Source organism: Lissotriton helveticus, chromosome 11 (assembly GCF_964261635.1).
Source record: "Lissotriton helveticus chromosome 11, aLisHel1.1, whole genome shotgun sequence".
NCBI lineage: Eukaryota > Metazoa > Chordata > Amphibia > Caudata > Salamandridae > Lissotriton > Lissotriton helveticus.
Window position 1 is genome coordinate 1,121,433,851 of NC_136072.1, and position 25,769 is coordinate 1,121,459,619.

A 25,769-nucleotide genomic window follows, 5' to 3' on the forward strand; every position below is an offset into this window, starting at 1 on the left:
ACTCTTTTTGTTCTAACTCATGCCCCCTAGCAGTCTGTTTAGCTTTCAAGGCCGTCGCTGGCAAGTCATTCTCGAGGTCGGTATCCGTCTCTTCACATGAGCTCAGCCCTTCCCCTTTTCAGACCAATCTCCCCCTGAGACCGAGAAGAAAGCTTCACTAAACTCGCTCTCCTTGTCACCGGTGCCCCCAGCCCCTTCAGCCTTATCTTCAGAATCAGACTCTGGAAGCTCTGACAGCGTTGCTACCTTAGCGGGGATTTCTTCCATTCCGTCCAGTTTATCCCCCAGTTCACATAGTACTAGCGCATTTTCGATGCTATTGGGCAATGACTTTTTTAGACCACAAATTTCAGTGGGATCTTGCATAGGAAGGGATGTGTCTGGGCTCTCTGATGTTACATTTTCAGCCACAAATGTTTTTTGTATACTTTCGTCAGGAGCCCTCTGTCCCTTCTCCTTACCAGCCTTTAATAGTAGATCCAAAACGGTAGCTGTGGCTGTGGTTGCACGGGTTTTAGGAGCACACTGCTGTTTCTTGCTTTGCTGTTCCATACTCTCAGCCACCTCCTCGTTTTTCTGAGCTTTTTTTCTTATATTACCGGATTTTAAACTGGTGTTTTGCTTTGGAGCCATTATCCTTTTGTGTTGCCTTTGCCTTTGCTGCCTCAGCCAAATGGAATCTGCCCCGCTGGACCCACACTCGAAGCAACAGGTATCTCGCTCTCTGCCCCACCTCTGCCTGGGCCGAGCTGTGCTTCGCCGCCGCTGAAAACGCTGACTCCGCCCACCTCTCGTCTCAAGGCAGCCGAGGATGACGGCTTCAAGCGCCCGTAATGCAGCCCACAGACGCCGTCTCGGGGACCCGATGAAACAGAACCGAGCTAGGATCTGCCGCATGACTCCTCTCCTCACTCCATCATTATTTAGCCTCGGGATCCCAGGTTAGTTTACATGTTAGGCATTCGGGAATTCAGCATACTTGGCTGATTATCCGGAGCCCTCGCCGCAAGCTCTCTGCACCGGCCGCTCAAGCGGCCGCCATCTTGCCCCTTTGTTCTCTCCTTCTACTGATAAAAATAATGGAGTTGTCATTTTATGCCACAAAAAACTAAAATGTAAATTTTTGTCACAAGAAATTGATTCCGATGGTAGAAGGATATTAGCTAAGTTATTAATTAACTCTATACCTTTAACTGTTTTTAATGTTTATGGCCCCACAAAACCTGATTGCTCCTTCTGGCCTTTAATCACGAAGAAATGCATTCAACACAGAGATGACATGTTTATTTTAGTTTGAGATTGTACCCGGATTTTTGATCCGTTTCTTGATCGTAAATCCACAGTCTGCTTTATATCTCACAGAACTCACAAACAATTCCTTGACACTATCTTGCAATCATGTCTCACTGACTATTGCTGCTTATCTCATCCTGATACTTTGGACTATTCCTTTTTCTCTCCTCCCCATTCATCCTTTTCTTGTCTCGACTACATTTTTCTCTCTTGTTCTCTCTCTCAACACTTATTGTCTTCCTCAATTGAACCCATAGTAATCTCGACCATGCTCCCATTGTGTCAGACCTTGATTTACTTCCACCATTTCCCAAATCTTCTCGCTGGCGATTCAATAGTTCCCTTCTTACTGACCCTAATTTCTCTTCCTCTTTCCGTTCTTTTATCAATGAATTCTTCCTGCTTAATAGTGATCCTAATACTTCTCCTCATATCCTCTGGGACTCCTTTAAAACCACTGCGAGAGGTTTCGTCATAGATTTTGTATCTAAGAAGAAGAAGCAAAATATCCAGAAAAGGAAAGATTCACTGTCCCATATAAAGTCCTTGGAACATAAATTGTATACTTCTTCAGATACATCTATATCCCCAGGACTTTTACGAGCTAAATTGGAGTTCAATAAATCTACTACAGATAATGCATCTTCCATACTTCTTCGTAGTAGAGCTCGCTATTATGGTGGTCGTAACAAGTCAGGGAAGCTTCTTGCTAATTATCTCAAATCACGTAAAGAACGTACTTTTATAGAGTCTATCTATTCTTCTGATAATACCCTCCTTCATAAAGATAAGGACATCCTTAATCAATTCCAATTATTTTACCAAAAGGTCTATACTTCAGAATCTCCCCCTACCCCTTCTCTTATTGAGTCCTACTTTGAGAGGTTATCCAAACCCCCTCCTTCTCAACTTAATTTTTCAGACCTTGATCTTGACATCTTATTACATGAACTTTCTATGGCTTTATCATCCCTTACTAAAGGTAAAACACCTGGTCCTGATGGATTCCCAGTTGAGTTCTATTTACACTTTTCTGATCTCTTACTCCCTAGGCTCTTAACACTCTTTCAATCATTTTGCTCATCTGGTGAAGCAGAGGGTACCTTTCTAGATGCTACCATCTTTCTTATTCCTAAGGATGGTCGTGATCCCCAGCTAGGGTAGACTTACTTCCGATAATTCTTGCCTTTTTCTTGACGTGTTGAATAAAGCCTCATCTCTTTCAATGCCTCTCGCCGCTATTTCTGTTGACGCAGAAAAAGCATTTGACCGAGTTTACTGGTCTTTTTTGTTCGCCTATTTACGGTGGCGTGGCGTACGTTAGGGCTGTCCCTTATCCCCACTCCTTTTTGTTTTGGCACTTGAACCTTTTTTGTCCTCCATCCGTAACAATCAATCCATTTCTGGCTTCCCATATGGAGATAATCAACTGAAACTCTCTGCATATGCAGATGATATTCTTTTATTTATCTGTATCTGTTCCCCCTTTATTATCTGAATTCGACTTATTCTCACAGGTTTCCGGATATAAGATTAATACTGATAAAACCAAAATTCTTCCTTTAACCCCTTGGGCGCGGCCGCAATTCTGCGCCTGTGCGGCCGTTTTTAAGAGTGTGCGGGGTCATGACGGCCCCCAGCCGTCATCAGCACACGCCCACCGTGATGCATGACGAATGGGGGCCGTCATCAGCATGGAAGGGTTAACTAAAATTGTCTTCCCCATCTATTCTCTCCAACTGGCTTTGCTTGGAATAGTTCAAAGAACAAATACCTAGTTATTTGGTTTTCTAACTCTATCCCTTCTTCAATTAACTTAAATATGTCCGCCATTTTGTCCCGTATTGATAAGTCATTCTCTGCCTGGAATCCTCTTTTTCTTTCCTGGTGGGGCCGTTTGGATTCAATTAAGATGATGATAGCTCCTATTCTAATGTATACTTTTTCTATGTTACCTGTTCATATTCCTGCAATCCATTTTAAACGAATTGACTCTTCTCTTTCGAAGTTCCTTTGGAAGAACAAAAAATCTAGAATTTCCCTTGCTGCTCTTCGAAATTCCAAATCTAATGGTGGAGTTAACTTTCCAGATTTCCGTCTTTATTTTCGTTCTTTTTCATTACGTGAAGCCTCGAGTTGGCTTTTATCAGAATCCTCCCCTTTTGCTCCTCTTTGGCTGCTTATTGAGCGAACACTATTACTACCCTTTTCCTTTGATGAAGTTATACGCTTCTCTGTCAAATCTCCTCATACCTCATTCCCCCTATTCAAACATACTTCTTCTGTTTTAAAACTGCTGGTTTCCCCTACCACTGTTACACGTGAATCTTTTTTAAACTCCCCTATTTGGTATAACTCATTAATCCTTTTAAATAACAGTCCCATTTTTGGTACGCTTGGAGATTAAATGGTATCATTTGGGTCAATCAACTCTTTGATGGAATTCTGCCTTGTTCTTTTCCCCAATTTCAACTTGTATTTCATTGCCCGCGATCCTTTTTACAGAACATTCTTGACCTTTATTATTCTATTCCATCCTCCTCCTTTCCTATGCCTAGTTCTCCTCTCCTTAAAATTCTCACCACCCTTCCTAAAGCATTTCTTATTTATACATTTTTCACCTCTCCTAATCCGGATCGTATTAAAACTAAGCTGGAGTTATCCTGGGAAGTGGATTTTGATTGTACTTGGTCTGTTGCTCTCTGGGATAAGTTATGGTCAAGATCCTTAAACATTTCTTGTTCTACTTCTCTTACTCAATCTTTATTTTTCCTATATCATCGACTTTATTTCTCTCTTCTCTCTTTGTCACGATTTTCAACCGCAACCCCTTGTGACTCTCAATATTGGACATGTGGTACCCCTAATGCTGATCTTCTTCATCTCTTCTTTCTCTGCCCTGTTGTATCTAGATTCTGGGACAAAATCTGGTCCTATCTTACACACATTTTTACGCTTACTGTTCCTTACTCTATTACCCTTCTCTTCTTGGGCAGTCTTTCTGACTCTTTGGACCTTCCTGCACATTCAGGTGGCCTTTTTGACCTCATGCTTGCTCTTGCATTTCAACATATTTCCTCTAATTGGAAGTACCTGACCAATATTTCCCTATTAGGTTGGTGGAATACTCTGTGTCATTTTCACAGACTGGATGTTGCCTTTGCCTCTTCCTGTAAACCAATCCGTAACACTGATCTCTTCTGGTTACCTTTTAACCTCCTATTTGGATCATTTGGCCTTAAAGAAATATCTGCATATCAATTCAATTTTTTTTAAACCTCCTTGAAAATTTGGCTCTCTACCTTATTGTCATTTTTACAGGCATCTTTGTTACACAATTTTTATGTTGAAATTTATGTATGGAATATTTATTTCATTTATATATATGCCGTTATTCATAGTTTTACTATTTACTATTTAATATTTATACATTGCTAGATTAATTTTCTAATCCCCTCCTCCCCTTCCCTTCTCCCCTTTTTCCGTTCCCTCGCCCTTTCCTTTAATATTTAAAACTCTATAAAATGCTGTTTGTTTCTTAAATATTGATGTCAGCATTGCTGGTATTTCACATTATATTTGAACATATTTTATGTTTGTTCTTGCTGATGTCTATGCTTGTTAACAATGTTCTTAATAAAGCTTTTCAAACATAAAAAATTGTAGTTTGAGAAAACTAAAAACAATAGTAAACTTATTACAAAGTGCAAATGTACCTTTCTGATTCAGATTGCTGGCTCTTTTACTAATAATGTTTACCACTCTGTTGTAACTCCATTTCCTCTGCCTATGCATTTTGAACCAGATCTTATAATGGTTATTTTTTTACGTTAAAGTATCCGTGATTTACGTCATTAGCTGTTACTTTACGGCAGAGCTGCTTGCACTCAAACATGCAGTTAAGCAGGAAAAATGTTATATTGTGTTTGAATCATACCTTACTTAATTGTCTAAGACCTAATTGCTGCCCGATATTTGTACACTGTCTACACTTTATTTGCCTAATAGGTCTATGCACTTACTTAAATGAATGCTTTCCGGTATTAAATCAGTTGCTGTGTCTACTTGTCGACTCTAGAGGGTGCTGTCAGACAAGTGTTTTATAAATGCTCAGAGCACCATGCTGAAGACTTCAAGCTTGACAGCGCGCGCTGCTCCAAAGAGCATGTCCTGGAGACAGCATGCGGTGTCACAAGGGTGCTGCTTGTTTCATGAGAACTAACCTTGGTCCCTGCCACCCTATGAGCAGATTCTGTAAACACAATCAGGAAGCACCTGGTTCAGGCATGAGGGCCTAGAGCTCGACAGGGACCCATAAACAGCTCTGATATATGTTGCCCCCTGGGCTTTAAGTGGGATGAAAAATTGGGGGGTCCTTTAAAGGGGTGTGGCCAATTTAATTAAGGGCGTGGCTTAAAACACGTGAACTAAAAATCTGTGCTTAGCATAGTGTGCCGCCCGACTGCTATTTTGCTTCTTCTGTCATTGCATCCAGATATACGATACAAGTAACTTCATACCTATAACAAGTCAGTACTATTGGCTTTGTCAATGGTTGTTAGTTGCATAAGGTTAATCGGCAGCAACGATGGCTTGTATATAATATTGAAAAAGTTTCCATCTAAAGCCCTGGTGACACCAGGACAATGTTGCTGGTCCTGAGTTTCAAAAAGAGAATGGAAATCCAGAGAGAAAGTGATTTCACTTCCCCTACAACGCTCACCTGGCATGTTGTCATGTTGTACCTTCTCCACTAGTGAGAAGTGAGCTGTGTGAGCATGCTCACAGCGACCTGCCTGCTGTCACTGCAGTCTGGAAAAAAACAGACGCCTGTGCCAGGGCACAAAAAAGAACCCGGTAGAGACCCGTTTCGAGGCCCCTTTTAAAAAACTGCCGGTGCTCAGCACCGATGATACGCAGCCCACGTAAAGCCCTGCCTGCCCCCTTAACGCGCAGAGAGACCAAGAAAAGTGAGAGTCCCTGACCACAGCAAGGATGGTCTGGGGCGTTCTCAAGCACTAAACTTAAAAAAATAAAAAAGATAGTCAATATGGTACATGTTTACAACACATTTTATCATATACTGCTCCCCATCTCCCATTCTTCAACACATTTTTTTATCATGCACAGATTCCACATTTTCTAACACATGTTCATCAAATACTGCCTTTTTGCTCCATCTTCAGCTCTGGTTGCTGAACACGGCATCAGGCACAGGGTGGTTGTCGGTACTAAATTTGAGCCGGTGATTTCCAGTGCTCGACACCGGCACCTAATTGTCAACACAGGGAGTTATGACAGTCTTCCACATGGTGGTGATGTTTGTCTAATTTAGAAATGAGCACAGCAAAAGTTGTTTATTAATTCTGACCTGACCCTGGTCGGTGACGGTCGCTCCACCCACCGCACGGCTCTCCGTGAGTGTGCCCAGTCTCCCTACCTGCTTCTACCTGCTCGCTACCAGTGCTTGTTTTTGTTTCATTCTCGCCATCTTTTCTCGCCCTCTCCGCTACCTGCCGCTGCTCCCCTGCGGCCCCGCCCCCCCTTTTTGCCTTCTGTACCCTGATCCCCTCTCCGCGCCACCCCGCTCCCGCCTCCCATCTGCTCCTCCCTCCCTCCGGATACTTAAGGTGTTCCAGCGCGACGGGGAGCTGTGACCTGACCTGACCCTGGTGGGTGATGGTCGCTCAACCCGCCGCGCGGCTCTCCGTGAGTGTGCCCGGTCTCCCTACCTACCTCTACCTGCTCGCTACCAGTGCTTGTTTTTGTTTCGTTCTCGCCGTCTTTTCTCGCCCTCCCCGCTCCCTGCCGCTGCTCCCCTGCGGACCCGCGCCCCCTTTTGCCTTCTGTACCCCGATCCCCTCCCCGCGCCACCCCGCTCCCGTCTCCCAGCTGCTCCTCCCTCCCACTCCACCCCTCCCACTACGCCATTTATGGTGAAGTCCGGGCACATGCGCAGCGTTCACGCGCAGCGGGCATGTCAATGGCACGCTGAAGGCGCACCAAAGGCAAGCCCGTCTACTCCTGTCCGCGCCTGGACCGCGCCCAGTGCCAGGACCCCTGGCCCCCAAAGATGCCAGCCCACACGACGGACTTACGACGCCACCACCCTCCACGCACTCGACGCCGGCCTGAACCCCGCCTGCTACCGAGCCAACCCCCGAAACGTACCCACGGACCCTTCACCTGCAAAGCCTGCAAGTTCACCTGCCTCCGGACCTGCACCGCTCCCGCCAAGCCGAGCCCCAGCAGCAACCACTTCAAGTGCATCCTGCTCAACAGCCGCTCCGTCCACAGGCACGCCGTCGAACTCTCGAACCTCCTCGACGCAACAGCACCAGACGTCGCCTTCCTCAAAGGAAACCTGGATGAACGCCTCCTCAGCACCTGACATCGCCATAACCATCCCGGACGGATACAAGATCACCCGGAGGGACCACGTCAACCAGACGGGAGGAGGCATCGCCATCGTACACAAGAAAACCATCCGCATCTCGACCAACTGCGACGACACCTTCACCGCCGCCGAACACCTGCACTTCCAGATACACACCGACCCCAAGACGACCCTCAGAGGCACCCTCATCTACAGGCCCCCTGGACCACGCACACAATTCAGGGACGACATTGCAGACTTCATCAGCCCGCACACCCTCCCCTCCGCTGACTACATCCTCCTAGGGGACCTCAACTTCCACCTGGAGAACAACAATGACAGCAACACCACCACCCTGCTGGACAACCTCGCCAACCTTGGACTCAGGCAACTGGTGAACACCCCCACCCACTACGCCGGCCACACACTTGACCCCGTCTCCTCATCCAGCAAGCACATCTCCTTCAGCCACTCCACCGGACTTCATTGGACTGACCACAGCTGCGTCCACTTCAGCTTCAGAAGAACCACAACCCACCACCACCCGCAACAGGTTCCTCGCCGGAGCTGGAGCAAGATCACCGCCGAACAGCTCACCACCTCCCTCAGCCAGAACCCTCCCACCAGCACAACGGACCCCAACAAAGCTGCCAGCAACCTCACACAGTGGCTGACCACCTGCGCCGATGACCTCGCACCACTAAAGAACCCTCCCAGCAGACCCGGCAGCAAGAAAAACCCCTGGTTCACCGACGAACTCAAGGACTCCAAGAAGAACTGCCGCACCCTCGAGAAAGCCTGGCGCCACGACCAGCCCTCAGACAACAGGACCACCCTCAAGCACACCACCCGCAAGCACCACCAGCTGATCGCGCCACCAAGAAGACAGCACTCAAAGAACGACTGGACAACAACGCCCACGACAGCAAGGAACTCTTCAGCATCGTCAAATAGTTCTCCAACCCCAGCACCGGAAACAACGACATCACCCCCTCGCAAGACCTCTGCGAATCACTCGCCTCGTTCTTCCACCGCAAGATCGCCGACATACACAACAGCTTCGGCGCACAGACCACGCACCCAACCACCGAACCAACGCCTGCCACCACCACCCTCTGCAACTGGACCCCGGTCAGCACCGAAAACACCACCCGCACGATCAACACCATCGACTCCGGATCCCCAACCGACCCCTGCCCCCACCACGTCTTCAACAAAGCCGACACCATCATCGCACCCCAGCTCCGGGACATCATCAACACCTCCTTCCGCACCGCCACCTTCCCGGAGATCTGGAAGCACACCGAGCTCAGCACCCTCCTGAAAAAGCCAACAGCGGACCCCACCGACCTCAAGAACTTCCGCCTCATCTCGCTCCTCCCTTTTCCTGCCAAAGTCATCGAGAAGACCGCCAACAAACAGCTCGCCGCCTTCCTCGAGACGAATGGATCCCTCGACCCCTCGCAGTCCAGTTTCCGAGCCAACCACAGCCCCGAGACCGCCCTGATCGCAGCCACCGATGACATCAGATCCCTGCTCGACAACGGGGAAACAGCGGCCCTCATCCTCCTGGACCTCTCTGCAGCGTTCGACACTGTCTGCCACCACACCCTAGTGCAGCGCCTCAGCAACATCGGAGTCCAAGAGAAGGCACTGGAGTGGATCATCTCGTTCCTCGCCGGAAGAACCCAGAGAGTCCGCCTCCCCCCGTTCAGATCCGAGGCCACCGAAGTCATTTGCGGTGTACCACAAGGATCATCACTCAGCCCAACCCTCTTCAAAGTCTACATGAGCCCCCTCGCAGCCATCGCACGCCAGCACAACCTCAACATCATCTCCTACGCCGACGATACCCAGCTGATCCTCTCCCTCACCAGCGACCCCGCCACTGCCAAAGCCAGCCTACACGAAGGGATGAAAGACGGCGCCGAGTGGATGAAGAACAGCCGCCTGAAACTGAACTCATACAAGATAGAAGTCCTCATCCTGGGATCATCGAGCTCCGCCTGGGACGACTCCTGGTGGCCCCCTGCCCTGGGCACCACTCCCAAGCCAACGGACCACGCACGCAACCTGGGCTTCATCCGGACTCCTCCCTCTCGATGACCAGACAAGTAAACGCTGTCTTCTCATCGTGCTTCAACACCCTGCGCATGCTCCGCAAGATCTTCCGATGGATCCCCACCGAAACCAGGAAGACCGTCACCCAAGCACTCGTCACCAGCCGACTGGACTACGGGAACACCCTCTACGCCGGAACCACAGCCAAACTTCAAAAAAGACTCCAACGCATCCAGAACGCCTCCGCACGACTCATCCTGGGCATCCCCCGACACAGCCACATCTCCGGCCATCTGAGAGACCTGCACTGGCTCCCCATCAGCAAGAGAATCACGTTCAGGCTCCTCACCCACGCACACAAGGCTCTCCATGACCTGGGCCCCAAGTACCTCAACGACCGCCTGACCTTCTACACGCCCACCCGCCAGCTACGATCGACCAGCCACGCCCTCGCCGCCGTACCACGCATCCGCAGAGCCACCGCCGGAGGAAGATCCTTCTCCTACCTGGCAGCCAAGACTTGGAACTCCCTCCCCATCCACCTTCGGCTGACCCAAGACCATCTCTCCTTCAGGAAGCAGCTCAAGACCTGGCTGTTCGAGCAGTGACGTACCCCTCTCCCCCAGCGCCTTGAGACCCTTCCGGGTAAGTAGTGCGCTTTACAAATGCCTTGATTGATTGATTTATTGATTGAATGTACTTTACCAATGACTAATACCTGCCACCCAACCCATTCTTATAGCTTTGGGGGCCTGGAATAGTGTGAATTGTCACACTTGCAGCAGAGTGATGGTTTTGTTGCTACTGTCATTACCTGCTCCGGCAGGGGCCGTGGGAGATGCAAACTGCAGTACACTCCAGATAAATTAAGCACAGGTATTTGGGGGATGTTTATGCGCATTGAGACAGAGATGTTATGTTATGTTAGGTTGATTTTATAAGGCGCACAGCTACCCAACAAGGGTTTTCCAGCGCTGGCCTGAAATTCTAAGCAGAGAATGCATGGGAGACTCGTCGTGGAGGGGAGAACAACAGTGGCCTTATCTTATCTTGTCTTTTATGCACAGAGATGCAGGCTAAAGAATGCACTTGATTTTAGATCTGGGCGTGAAATTCTGCTTCGCTCGCAGAGTTTGCAGAGTTTTTTGCACTGGAGCGCGGAGTCCTGAAAAAGTCAGCGGAGCAGAGTTTTTTGCTTTCTCACGCTCACGAGTGTGAGTGAGGAAAATCTTACTCCAGACCACCTTCCAGTGAGATTTCTCAATGCGGGTGTTCACGGATAGTCGCTACCAATCACGTTGAGAAACATTCAGTTCGCATTGTGGAAGCTGCCGCTCAAGTAGAACATCTACATGAGAGGCAGGAAAAAGCAGCACCCTCTTGAGCAGCGCGGTGATGCTGTTCATTTTGATTTTACAGCGCAGGATAAATACTCAGTGCTAAAAAATTAGCATGAATGGCGACCTAACGTACTCCGCTGCTTGCGGAACTCTGCATAGTGCGGCAGAGTTTTTGGTCACTTCCTCGAGTTTTGCGTAGCCAAACTTTGGTACCTCTGCCTAGGCCAAATTGATTTCTGAGTTTACGTGAAATCATACTTTGGTCGTTCAGAGAGCAGAGTCCAGTTGCACACTGCAGCAAACACTCAAGCTTCACATTTCAAATTGGTATTTTTTACGTTGTCATTACTAGCTTGGTTTTTGCAGTTTAATATAATGAGAACATAACCCAGTGGTTTCAGATTGTATTAATGGATAAAAAAAAATTACATAAAGGCTGGGCATTGCATATATTTTTTAGGCATGCAGAGGTTCTGCAATTTGCCCAGAAACACAAGATGTTGAGCCAAGGCCAGAATTCTGAAGTGATTCCCCTGTTAATCTGTCTCTCCTCCCTCTTTTGGATGGCTCAGGTCCTAGAGTTTCCTGCAAGACGTGTTGTGATGAAGGTGACTTACTCACACTCATTTCAGATTCACAGACTCGTTGTGGATAGAGGGCAATCCAGGCACGTAGCCTTGCCCGCATGGCAGAATTTTAATATTGAAACAAATACAGAGGATAGGGCCCAAGGCCACCTTCTAGCTTTAGCTTCGAGCCCGCTCCAGAATTTCACACATTAACTGGCTGTATCTTTCTCTGTAAACAGAGCCAACCCTACCCATACACTAGCAGTCCAGCATGTGCCTCTAGAAGTCCAGAGTGTTCCTTAGCAGTCCACTGTGTGCCTCTAGCAGTCTAGAGTGTGTCTCTAGCAACCCAGCATGTGCCTCTAGCGGTCTGGAGTGTGCCTTAGCATTCCAGTGTGTGCTTCTAGCAGTCCATGCCTCTCGCAGACCAATGTGTGCATCTAGCACTCCAGTGTGTGCCTCTAGCAGCCCAGTGTGTGCCTCTAGCGGTCCAGTGTGTGCCTCAAGCAGGCCAGTGTGTGCCTCGAGCCATCTAGTGTATGCCTCCAGCAGTATTGTATGTGCCTCTGGCAGCCCAGTGTGTGTCTCTAGCAGCCCCCAGCATGTGCCTTTAGCAGTCCAGAGTGTTCCTTAGCAGTCCACTGTGAGCCTCTAGCAGCCTAGAGTGTGTGTCTCTAGCAGCCCAGCATCTGCCTCCAGCAGTCTAGAGTGTATCTCTAGCAACCCAGCATGTGCTTCTACCAGTCTAGAGTGTGTCTCTAGCAGCCTAGATGAGCCTCTAGTGGTCTGAAGTGTGCCTTAGCATTCCAGTATGTGCTACTAGCAGCCCATACCTCTCTCAGATCAGTGTGTGCTTTTAGCAGTCCAGTGTGTGCCTCTAGCATGCCAGCGTGTGCCTCTAGCCATCTAGTGTATGCCTCCAACAGTCCAGTATGTGCCTCTGGCAGCCCAGTGTGTGTCTCTATCAGCCCAGCATGTGCCTCTAGCAGTCTAGAGTGTGACTTAGCAGTCCAGTGTGTGCTTCTTGCCAGTAGCGGCCGTGGCAATGCAGCACGCGTAATGACATTTGTTTTATTTGTTTATTTATTTCCATTACTCCGGTCGGCCATGAGCCGGAGTTTACTACCGCAACCTTGCCCCTCCCCCACCCCGCCCCACCACCCCGCAACACTCCCACCACGGGCTGCTACTGCCTTTAGCAGCCAAGTATGGGACTCTAGCATCCCAGTGTGTGCCTCAAGCAGTCCAGTGAGGGCTTCTAGCATTACAGTGCGTACCACTAGCAGTAACTGTGGTGTGCTTGTAGCAGTCCGGCATGTGTCGCTAGCAGTCCAGAGTGTGCCTCTAGCAGTGGAGTGTGTGCCTCTAGCAGTGCAGTGTGTGCCTCTAGAAGTTCAGTGTGTGCCTCTAGTAGTTCAGTGTGTTCCTCTAGCAGTGGAATGTGTGCCTCTAGCAGTGCAGTGTGTGCCTCTATCAGTGGAGTGTGTGCCTCTAGTAGTTCAGTGTGTTCCTCTACCTCTAACAGTGGAGTGTGTGCCTCTAGTAGTGCAGTGTGTGCCTCTAGCAGTGGAGTGTGTGCCTCTAGTGGTTCATTGTGTGCCTCTAGCAGTGGAGTGTGAGCCTCTACCAGTCCAGTGAGGGCTTCTTGCATTCCAGTGTGTCCCACTAGCAGTAAACTGTGGTGTGCTTGTAGCAGTCCAGTGTGTACCTCTAGCAGTCTAGAGTGTGCCTTAGCAGTTCTGTGTGTGCCTCTAACACTCCAGTCTGTGCATCTAACACTCCAGTGTGTGCCCAGTGTGTGCTTCTGGCAGTCCAGTATGTCCCTCTAGTGCTCCCGTGTGGTGTACTTCAAGCAGTCCAGTATGTGCGGTGCCTCTAACAGGCCAGTGTGTGCCTCCAGCAGTCCAGTGTGTGCCGCTAGCCAGTAGCTGCCCGTGGTGGGAGTGTTGCGAGGCAGTGAGGCGGGGAGGGGCAGGGTGATGGGTAGTAAACTCCAGCGTGTGCAATGATATTCGTTTTATTCATTTATTTATTTACATTACTCCGGTCGGCCGTGAGCTGGAGTTTACTACACCCCACCCTGCCCCTCCCCCGCCCGACCACCCTGCAACACTCCCACCATGGGCCGCTACTGCCTCTAGCAGCCAAGTATGGGACTCTAGCATCCCAGTGTGTGCCTCAAGCAGTCCGGAGGGGGATTCTAGCATTCCAGTGCGTTCCACTAGCAGTAAACTGTGGTGTGCTTGCAGCAGTCCAGCATGTGTCGCTAGCAGTCCAGTGTGTGCCTCTAGCAGTGCAGTGTGTGCCTCTAGTAGTTAAGTGTGTGCCTTTAGTAGTTCAGTGTGTGCCTCTAGCAGTGGAGTCTGTGCCTCTAGCAGTGCAGTGTGTGCCTCTAGCAGTGGAGTGTGTGCCTCTAGCAGTGCAGTGTGTGCCTCTAGTAGTTCAGTGTGTGCCTCTAGCAGTCCAGTGAGGCTTCTAGCATTTCAGTGAGTACCACTAGCAGTAAACTGTGGTGTGCTTGTAGCAGTCCAGTGTGTACCTCTAGCAGTCCAGTGTGTGCCTCTAGCAGTCCAATATGTGGCTCTAGCAGGCCAGTGTGTGCCTCTCGAGGCCGGGTCACCCCCCTCACTCGCCGGCTGCCCTGCTAGCCAGCCTCCTTGCCAGCCTCCTGCCTGCCTGCCTGCCGCCTACCTGCCGCCACCGCCGCCCCCCCAGCACCCCCGAGCGGCCCAGCCACAGCTGAGCCGGCCGCTCGCCACTTTTCCCGCCGCTGGCCCCTGCGGCCCCGCCCACCACCGGCCCATTGGCCCGGACGCTCGCCCAGCCCAGCAGACCCGCCCTCCCGTCCCCCTTCTTAAGGGGAGCGCCTGGGTGACCGCGGGAGTGACCACTGTGCCTCTCGAGGCCGGGTCACCCCCCTCACTCGCCTGCTGCCCTGCTAGCCAGCCTCCTTGCCAGCCTCCTGCCTGCCTGCCTGCCGCCTACCTGCCGCCACCGCCGCCCCCCCAGCACCCCCGAGCGGCCCAGCCACAGCTGAGCTGGCCGCTCGCCACTTTTCCCGCCGCTGGCCCCTGCGGCCCCGCCCACCACCGGCCCATTGGCCCGGACGCTCGCCCAGCCCAGCAGACCCGCCCTCCCGTCCCCCTTCTTATGACGCCCCCTGAGCGACCGCGCAGCGGATGCGCGCAGCGGGAGCACTGATTGAGCGCCGAAGGTGCGCCAAAGGTAAGCCCGTCTGCGCCCGTCCGCGCCTGGCCCGCGCCCAGTGCCAGGACCCCTGGCCCCCACCGCCGGAAGCCGACCAGACGAACCTACGACTCCACCGAACTCAACGCTCTCAACACCGGCCGAACCCCGCGCTGCTACCGAGCCACACCGAGACGCACCCACGGACCCTTCAGCTGCCACTCCTGCAAGTTCACCTGCAACCGGACCCACGCTACACCAGCACCCACCAAGCCGAACTCCAGCAGCACCCACCTGAAGTGCATCCTGCTCAACACCCGCTCCGTCCACAGACACGCCGTCGAGCTTTGGAACCTGCTCGACACCACAGACCCAGACGTCGCCTTCCTCACGGAAACCTGGATGAACGCCTCCTCAGCGCCCGACATCGCCTTCGCCATCCCGGACGGCTACAAGATCATCCGGAGGGACCGCGTCAACCAGACAGGAGGAGGCATCGCCATCATCCACAGGAACACCATCCGCATCACGATCAACACCGACGACAACCTCGCACCCGCCAAACACCTGCACTTCCAGATCCACCTCAACCCCAAGACCACCCTCAGAGGCACCCTCATCTACAGACCCCCGGGACCACGCCCACAATTCAGCGAGGACATCGCCGACTTCGTCAGCCCGCTCGCCCTCCCCTCAACCGACTACATCCTCCTCGGAGACCTCAACTTCCACCTGGAGAACAACAACGACCGCAACACCACCACCCTGCTGGACAACCTCGCCAACCTCGGACTCAAGCAACTGGTGACCACCCCCACCCACTACGCCGGACACACACTCGACCCGATCTTCTCTTCCAGCAAGGACATCACCTTCAGCCACGCCACGGGACTCCAATGGACGGACCACAGCTGCGTCCACTTCAGCTACAGAAGGACCACGCTCCACCATCACCAGCAACAGGCTCCCCGCAGAAGCTGGAACAAGATCACTGCAGACCAGCTCACAACTTCCCTGAGCAAGAACCCTCCCACCAGCACAACGAACCCCAGCCAAGCGGCCACCAACCTCACGAAATGGATCAGCGACTGCGCAGACGACCTCGCCCCTCTGAAGACCCAGCCGAGCAGACCCGGCAGCAAGAAAGCCCCATGGTTTAACGACGAACTCAAGAGCTCCAAGAAGAACTGCAGAGCACTCGAGAAAACCTGGCGCAGAGACCCAACACCGGACAACATGACTGCCCTCAAGCTCGCCACCCGAAAACACCACCAGCTGATCCGCGCCACCAAGAAAACCGCATTCAAGGAACGACTGGACAACAATGCACACAACAGCAAGGAACTCTTCAACATCGTGAAAGAGCTCTCCAACCCCAACGCCGGAAACAACGACATCACCCCTTCGCAAGACCTCTGCAACTCCCTCGCCTCCTACTTCCACAACAAGATCGCGGACTAACACAACAGCTTCAGCACTCAACCAACGCACGCCACGACCGAACCACCGCCCCCCACCGCCACCCTCCGTGCCTGGACCCCGATCAGCACCGAAGACACCATCCGCATGATGAACTCCATCCACTCCGGATCTCCAACAGACCCCTGCCCTCACCACGTCTTCAACAAGGCCGACGCTGTCATCGCACCCTACCTGCGGGACATCATCAACACCTCCTTCGACATCTCCACCTTCCCGGAGAGCTGGAAGCACGCCGAACTCAGCGCTCTACTCAAGAAACCATCAGCAGACCCCACCGACTTCAAGAACTACCGCCCCATCTCGCTGCTCCCGTTTCCAGCCAAAGTCATCGAGAAGACCGTCAACAGGCAACTGGCCGCCTTCCTCGAGACGAACGGCTCCCTCGACCTCTCGCAGTCTGGCTTCCGGGCCAACCACAGCACCGAGACCGCCCTGATCGCAGCTACAGATGACATCCGAGCCCTGCTCGACAACAGAGAAACAGCGGCCCTCATCCTCCTGGACCTCTCCGCGGCCTTCGACACTGTCTGCCATCGCACCCTAGTACAGCGCCTCAGCAATGTCGGAATCCAGGAGAAGGCACTGGAGTGGATCACCTCCTTCCTCGCCGGAAGGACACAGAGAGTCCGCCTCCCCCGTTCAGATCGGAGGCCACCGAAGTCATCTGCGGCGTCCCTCAAGGCTCCTCGCTCAGCCCAACTCTCTTCAACGTCTACATGAGCCCCCTCGCAGCCATCGCACGCCAGCACAACCTGAACATCATCTCCTACGCAGACGACAGCTGATCCTCTCCCTCACCAACGACCCCGCCACCGCCAGAACCAACCTGCACGAAGGGATGACAGACGTAGCCAAATGGATGTCGAACAGCCGCCTGAAACTGAACTCGGACAAGACGGAAGTCCTCATCCTGGGATCCTCACTCTCCGCCTGGGACGACTCCTGGTGGCCCCCCACCCTGGGCAGCGCACCCAAACCAACTGACCACGCACGCAACCTGGGCTTCATCCTGGACTCCTCCCTCTCCATGACCAGACAAGTCAACGCCGTCTCCTCGTCGTGCTTCAACATCCTGCGAATGCTACGCAAGATCTTCCGATGGATCCCCACCGAAACCAGGAAGACGGTCACCCAGACCCTCGTCACCAGCCGGCTGGACTACGGCAACTCCCTCTACGCCGGTACCACCGCCAAACTCCAGAAAAGACTCCAGCGGATCCAGAACACCTCAGCACGACTCATCCTGGACATCCCCCGCCGCAGCCACATCTCCGAACACCTGAGAGACCTGCACTGGCTCCCGGTCAACAAGAGAATCACCTTCCAGCTCCTCACCCACGCACACAAAGCCCTACACAACCAAGGACCAGGATACCTCAACAGCCGCCTCAACTTCTACGCTCCCACGCGCCAGCTTCGATCGACCAGCCACGCCCTCGCCGCCGTCCCCCGCATCCAAAGAGCCACCACAGGAGGAAGGGCCTTCTCCTACCTGGCCGCCAAGACTTGGAACTCCCTCCCGACCCACCTCCGCCTGACCCAGGACCACCTCGCCTTCAGGAAGCAGCTCAAGACCTGGCTGTTCGAGCAGTAGCGGACCCCCCCAGCGCCTTGAGACCCTCCGGGTGAGTAGTGCGCTATACAAATGTTCTGATTGATTGATTGATTGATTCTAGCTGTGTAGGGTGTGTCTCCAGCAGCCCAGCATGTACCTCTAGCAGTCTAGAGTGTGCCTTAGCAGTTCAGTGTGTGACTCTAACACTCCAGTGTGTGCATCTAGCAGCCCAGTGTGTGCCTTTAGCTGTCCAGTGTGTGCCTCTAGCACTCCAGTGTGTGCATCTAGTAGCCCAGTGTGTGCCTTTAGCTGTCCAGTGTGTGCCTCTAGCACTCCAGTGTGTGCATCTAGCAGCCCAGTGTGTGCCTCTTGCAGTCCAGTGAGGGCTTCTAGCAGTCTAGAGTGTGCCTCTGGTAGTCCAGTATATCCCTCTAGCGCTCCAGTGTGGTGTACTTCAAGCAGTCCAGTATGTGCTGTGCCTCTTGCAGTCCAGTGTTTGCCTCTAGCAGTCCGGTGCGTGCCTCTAGCAGTCCAGTGCATACCGCTAGCAGTCCATTATGTGCCTCTAGCAGCCCAGCATGTGCCTCTAGCAATGCAGTGCGTGCCTCTAGAAGTTCAATATGTGCCTCTAGCAGTGGAGTGTGTGCCTCTAGCAGTCCAGTGAGGGCTTCTAGCATTGCAGTGCGTACCACTAGCAGTAAAGTGTGGTGTGCTTGTAGCAGTCCAGTGTGTACCTTTAGCAGTCCAGTGTGTGCCTCTAGCAGTGGAGTGTGCGCCTCTAGTAGTCAAGCATGTGTTGCTAGCAGTGAAGTGTATGCCTAATCTGATTAGGCTATGGAAAGTAACTCAACAAATACAGAAAGTGACTGAAATTGGGCTTATGGCCTCTGCCTGTGATGGCTGACAGACTGCTTTGGGTGTATTGAATGGGACGGTTTAAGGTTTAGAAGAGACAGACAAAAGAATAGACAGTCAGGCACATTCTAAAGAGCATAAACACCACAGGTTTCTCTTCCCAGCTCCTTATCTCACCTACTCAATGAAGTGAGTTCTGAAGACTCATGGACTGTCATTGGATACAGTCTTAGTTCAAATTAAATCATCCTTCAAATTATGGGTTATCAAAGTCCCATGTACGTAGACATGTCTCATAGTAGCTCCAAAGAGCATAACACAAATGGTGTGAGTGCATATACAGTCACCCAATCAAGAACCGTGGCTGCAGGTGCCAAGCTATGGTATATGGGAGGGTCTAACAATAGCTTATCCTGAGGAGGGGGCTAGTACTGCCTTTATTAATCTTTTAGGTTAGGACTGTTACTACCTTTATTTATAACTTGAGAGGGGGGCTAGCCTTCCTCCATTAATCCCTTAGAAGCAGGGCTGGTACTGCCTCCATCTATCCCCGGTGAGTGGGCCTGGTACTGCATGTATCTATTTCTGACATGTTGTGCTGGTGCCACATGTATCCTGGGGTTGGGCTGGTCCTGCCTCCATCTCTCTCTGAGAGGTAGTTGTGGTTCTGCCTCCTCGTGTCCCTGCAGGGGGTTGATTCTGCCTCTCCGCAGAGGGGTGGGGCTGGAAGTGCCTCGTCTCTTCGGAGGGGCTGGAGCATCACTGCCTCTATTTCTCCCCCATGGGGCCCGGGGGAGGGGTGGGGGTACTTCCTCCAGCTCTACCCTGGCGGGCACCTGTACTGCCCAATCTCTTTCGAGTTACTAGCTCTGATTTGCATTCAGCTGCTGGATGCTGAAGATAAGAGCTGCAGGCACGGGTCAGGGCAGAGACCACTGATCCGGGACACAGAGGGACCTTCATCCGCAGTGCAGCCATGGCCCCACTGACGTCATCAGCACTAGGGGTCCTCCTCGCCGCCACATGTAAGGTCCCGGGCCTCGACCCATTGTTGTTCATGTTTTTTGTTGTTGGTTTTTCTTTTTGTTAGTAGTACAGAAACAACAGAGGGGAGGTAATGGCCACCCCCTGTCCAGGTGTAATGTCCAGATGCATTCCAATGAGGCTTCTCATCTCAGCCCTGTGCAGCCAATCAGATCATGGTTACTGGGACACTGGGCATCTGGGGAGCAAGGCTGGGGGCAGGTGGACAAAGAGTGTTCAATGAATGCTCCAATGACCTCTCTTCCTCTTCTTCACAGGTGCATGCTCCAATGACCTCTCTTCCTCTTCTTCACAGGTGCCCTGGCAGTGCCCGTGCTGACCCAGGACCCCTCAGCAGCGGTCGCGCCTGGAGAGTCCATTACCCTGAAGTGCGTCATGACCGAAGAGAAGTTTGAAACTTTTTGTGTGTTTTGGGTTCAGCAGAAAGCTGGCAGAGCCCCCGGGTTCATTCTGAGGTATTGTAGAAAAAGCGGTGTGATCAGAGGTGAGGGGGTCCCAGAGAGGTTCTCAGGGTCCAAAGATGAAGTCGCCAATGAGGGGCACTTGAAGATTGAGGGCGCTCTGCTCGAAGATGACGCTGTGTATTCCTGTTACATATGGGATAAAAATTCTACACAGCGCACAGTGACGTGTGCTGATGGGGAGGCGGTGAGAAAACCACACTCTGCACTCAGGGCAAGGCACAGGCAGGGCACATTCAAATCTCTCAGCAAATCTCCCAGCAGTCAGACTGTATGAATACACACACGCAGTAAGTGCACTGTACAAGGAAACACAACGATCACAGCGGCACACCAAGCGTAAAATAGAGCACACCATAGTGTTCTCGTTCGCACAAAACCTAGCAAATGTGAGAGGTAACTTCACGCAGTAACAACCTATATCAATATCATAGCATATCAATAGCCTGGTCTATTTTAAATTAATCTGCTCTTTCTCGTAATGCAGCTCGTACACTGAGCGACAAGCGCTTGTGCACAAAGAGACAACGCGCAGACTGGCACCATGGGCATGCAGTGTTGTCAATGGCTGAGTCTGCTGCAGTGGCATAGCTAGCCCTATGGGCGGGGGGATGCTCCCGCCCCAAAACCCGTGCCGCCCTGGGCGGACGCCCCCTCCCCTCCATCTCCGCCAGTGGTCTGCTGTGCCCCATGGCTGTGACTCTGGGTATGGCGTGCAGTAAGGTTCAAAGGCTCTGGTAGATAGGACAGCGGGTTCAGACTATTCTTTCTTTCCTCTGAGCCCTCAGTAAACACACACTGAACATTCCTACTGTAACCACAGGGGTTCCTTACATGTGGAGTATAGTGCCAATATCGGCCCAGCCCCAGACCTTTCATCATACAACACACCACTCTACCAATAACCGACACAACACAAGTTTGATGGAGAAAGTTGTTGCAGTTTTATTAGCATATACATTATGCTCATGTAGGGTTATCTTACGGGTCGATCCAGAGCAGGCCGCCTCTCGCGACCCGCCCACCTGATGAGCCATAACCCCCCGGGGTGTTAACCGTGAGGGCGTTTGTCAGTTTCGGGGGAAGGTCTAACCCCTCCCCTCGGCGGACCTCTATTCCACCCCTTGCTCACGCCCCCCCCCCCTCGGGGGGCGGAGCGTAGTGGCAACCCCCGGTTGCTCAGTTCTACAACCGCCGAAGGACTAACGGGGCACCGTCGGTCCTCCAGGATCCATCACAGCGTGGATCTCCCTGGGGGATAATTCTGCTCTCGCACCCACCGGTGCTCCTGTAGAGGGTACCCCTCTATACCTTTCTGCATTGGATCGCCCTGTAACTCTGCCATGGCTCTGAGTGTGGTCGCCGTCTCCCCAGAGTCCCCCCACCTACTAGCTTCCTATTAGTACAACCTGCTGCTCCTAGTGCTTTCTGTTATATCAACCCAAGATCGTCATATCAACTTCGGGTAAATGAACCCCGTCTAAATCCAAGCACACAGTGCATTTGGCAAGTAACAGCCGAGCCTGATGAAACAGATCTCCTATGCTTCATGCTACTCCCAAGTTGTCGGGCGACACTATCCACCTCACATTGGCACCAAGGACCTATTGCACACAATTGCAATCACCGGCCTCCTTCAGTTCATGCAAGGACAAGTCTGCTCTCTTCCTCAGCACCGCCAAGCTGGCACGCAACCAAACTTCCTTCTCCCTTCTGCCGCCCTCCGGACAGGGAACTGAGCCAGTGATGTCCATGAACTTCACAAATAACTGCCAGCTGTGCTTTGCAGGTGTCCATCAAGTGTGCCACCCCCCAGACTGTTCCTATTCTGTACCGCTGGCTGACCAGCAACCAACAAGCCCCTATCAGGTAACAACGCCACTGCCACTGGTATGGTGTCCCTTGTCTAGCATGTGGTCTTACACCCTTACTTAGACCTACTGGGGACATATTCACCAACAAGGTCACGTCAGGCAGCTCATTCCCCTGCTGCCGACCCTACTGTAGGCTAACCAACTCCTCGCATGTTTAGCCTCGCTGGAAAGACATGTAACTTCCAACTCATGGGAACCTAATTGTAAGACCATCACCTCTCACTAAGTCTGCCAACTGCGTTCAGTTGTCGGCTTAAAACACTGTGTAGAGGATCTCCTCATGTTTGACACTTGTACAAGACGTCCCCCTGTGCCTGGCCTTCAAAGGACCCTATGAAGCTTGTAACAAGCCGCCTATACAACTGTATATAAGTTGTGCAACTAAGAGAACTAATCCTTCCTCGCTCTTACTTCCAGGCATGTGCACACTGCAAAGGAATCCTTACTATAGTACCTGAAAACAACTAAGTAGATACTATCTAGGTGAAAGCTACCCGAACACCTAGCCACGGGCCTTCCACTGCATAACAACCCCTGTTTGTTAATTTTAGCTGTTAGAATTGCCTGGCCCCTAACGAACCCTTCACGTAAAACCAGCCAAACCAAACGCTTACTTGGCCAACTATGTGCCAACATGTGTCCCAAGGATGTCACAGCGTGGGCAGGATGCAGTAGTTAATGTGAGGCTTATGCCGGCCCGCTAATCTGCAGGGCTATCCAGCTTGATCAGGTAAAGTGCTGAATATTGCCTGGTATATAGCCGCTATGCCAATTGCCTCCCTGTAATTTACAAAAGGAGGACTTCACTGACAATAGTCAATGTTGCTTAGTTGCGATTCAGTTGCATCCAAATAAGAAGCTACCATATCGCTTTCTTGCGTAGCCCAACTAGAGATAGCCGCCCCCAACATGGCTGCCCACTTCTCCCTGCCATGTGAGACCATATCCTATCGGTGCACTATGAATGGCATGCAAAGACTATGACTATGACAGACACTTTCGTGTTAGAAGGAAACAATGGAGAGGAGGGAAACCTGTTATCTCTGACAATACCCATTTGACCAGCAAGGAACTCTAAGCAGAACCTGGTTAAGACTGCTTTAATGGGATATCCCCCTCTTGGAGAGTGCATGCGTGAGACCGACATATAACAAAATTGGGAGTCAGGTGCCCGATATGGAAATGGACTGACGTAGCGGTTGCTGTACAAAGAACACATTCCATTACTGCACATGGGATGTATGATATGCCCAGACACTCTTGTGGATCAAAAGACCCGCATATCAACTGTGTCACAGGGGATGTAAGAAATGCCACACTCTTTCACTGCTTGCCAAGAGAACACCCTATTGCCAAGTGAATAGAGAATTGCTCAGGCTCAACAGTTGTTCTAAATGCGAAACCATCCCAATAATGCACAGGAGCTACCTGCCCTGCTCACGTACCAGTTGACTACCACTGTACTGTTACTATGGGGCGTAGCCTGCGCTCCCCAATCACAGGGACAGGAGTGATTCCTGGGGCAAAATAGGTGTCCCAGACCCTGGCTCACTGCCCCCTTGGTGTGCTATGACCCTTGTACCTATAGGTGGGTCAGGTGACACCCCCAAGTGGGCCGAGCTGTTCTCCAGCACGGTTCGTACCTAACACATCCATTAGAAGCCCTGCCCCCTCCCCATCAATAACCTCACATTTCCCTGTAATGAGGCCGGGGCCAACAATGCTCCCCCACGCTACCAAGGCTAACCCTCGTTGTCAGTTTGAGAACTAGATTGACCAATTACAATCTCGTAAGGAGTTGGGTGGGCAATCACTTGCGTACCTCCAGGCACAGAGGCAATAGTGAAGTATTGTGTCTTGACACTAAGTCAAATCGTCCAAATGCTGAGTCGAAGTGACCGGTGCACTTTGTTTGAGTGGATAATCACAACAACCATGTTCCCTAACCACACTATTCAATTACACGTCCCAGTGCCCTTCTAAATTGTGAAAGGGAACCCAAAATTAAAGCAAGGTCGATACCCCTTGACTATGGAAAATCTCCCCAGTGACTCGTGAAGCGAGAGCTGCCAAATATGCAGTCAAATCCTTCTACTTATAATTAGTACTCATTGTACCATGCATGCTACACTTGTATCCTGTAAAACCTGTTTGCTACCTCTTACATGGTTATTGCTTCCTGTCCTAGCACAAGTGCCACCAATGCTTACGTAACTGTAGTTCTTGTGTTTGGCTGGCTGCCTTTGTCCTGCAGCCCTATACCTCTACTTAATCATGTACGCTTATGTAACTTGCACCCTTGCCACATATTCCTCCTGTAATGCACCGTTACATAACTCATGTTAAAATGAGAGGGTGCACATATTGCTCCCGTGTAACAGTTCTGTCCTTAATGTGAAGCGGCTGAACGCCTACGGGTAGAGTACGCACTAAAAGGGCAAAATTAAAAGGGAATATTAGATAGAGAACTGCGGCGGGCTGCGAAGCGTGATGAAGCCTCGAACCCAGTTCCCGCGCATAAATTGTTAATCGTGCACAACTATGGAACTATCAGCGACTCACAGGTGGATGCAGGCCCAGGGGAAACGCGTGGGCCCGTGACAGTACACTATACTACGAAATGACCCCTTGCTAAATAGTACCACCCGGTCCCTTAATTAACTGTGGCACCAAATGGAGCGGCCCCCTGAACCAGCACAAGGCCGTCCGCCACGAGGGTTGCCAGAAGGTGTCATACACAAGGTCACGGCAATCCTAAATAAAATGCGGCGAACAAACGACCGCGGTGGCCCACAACCGCGAACCTGGGAAACTAGCGATGCTGCGCATGTCTTCGAGCTCGCTACGGGCAGGGCCATCGGCCTCGGAGAAAAGAAAATGTCCCCAATAAACTCTACTTCCGTTCAGGGCTTAAGAAGTGCAAAAGACGGATTCTTTACCTATAAACAATAAAGATACTCCCTATGCGCCACAGGGCGGGTGACTAATAACTATGAGAGGACGTTACGTTGCGACCCAAAAACACCAAAGGAAGGCCGCAACTGCTTGTACATAGCCTCCCCACTTGGGAATGCGGTAACTGCCAGGCCTGAGCAGCCAACCCTGGTCTGAGTGAAATCACAGTATCCAGTGCGAGACCTGTTGCATTGAAATGCTGTTACTATTGCCGCTGGCATTTCCTGGTATGGCAGCTTCCTGCACTCAGCCCTGCTATTTACGTAATATATGTACATAACGAAGTCACACTAAAAGATACAGCCGCGGCTGATGTTCGAACCCTGTTCTCCTGCTTCAGATTCAACCGCATTATAAGTAGAGCCGCCTCCACGCACGGAGTGGAAGGCACTTCGAGCCCGAAGAAGAGGAGTCTGTAGCAATGTTCTAAACTATATTGCGAGAGAACACGGCATGTGCACCACTACGCCACAAATAATGCCAAAATGCGCATAATGGGACCGGGAATCTACTAGAAAAGCATCGCGCTTCTCCCTGGTGACGACCGGCAACGCGGCCCACAGGCCGAGTGGTACATCATGAGGAGAAGGTAATAATTCCAGAGGGTGTCGAAAGGTTGCACAAGTCCCTAAGACCCAAATCGTAGCCGACCTAAATATGTGCCCATGTAAGTCAGCACCCTACCTGCGCGCAGTAATAGAGTGTCCTGCCAGTGATC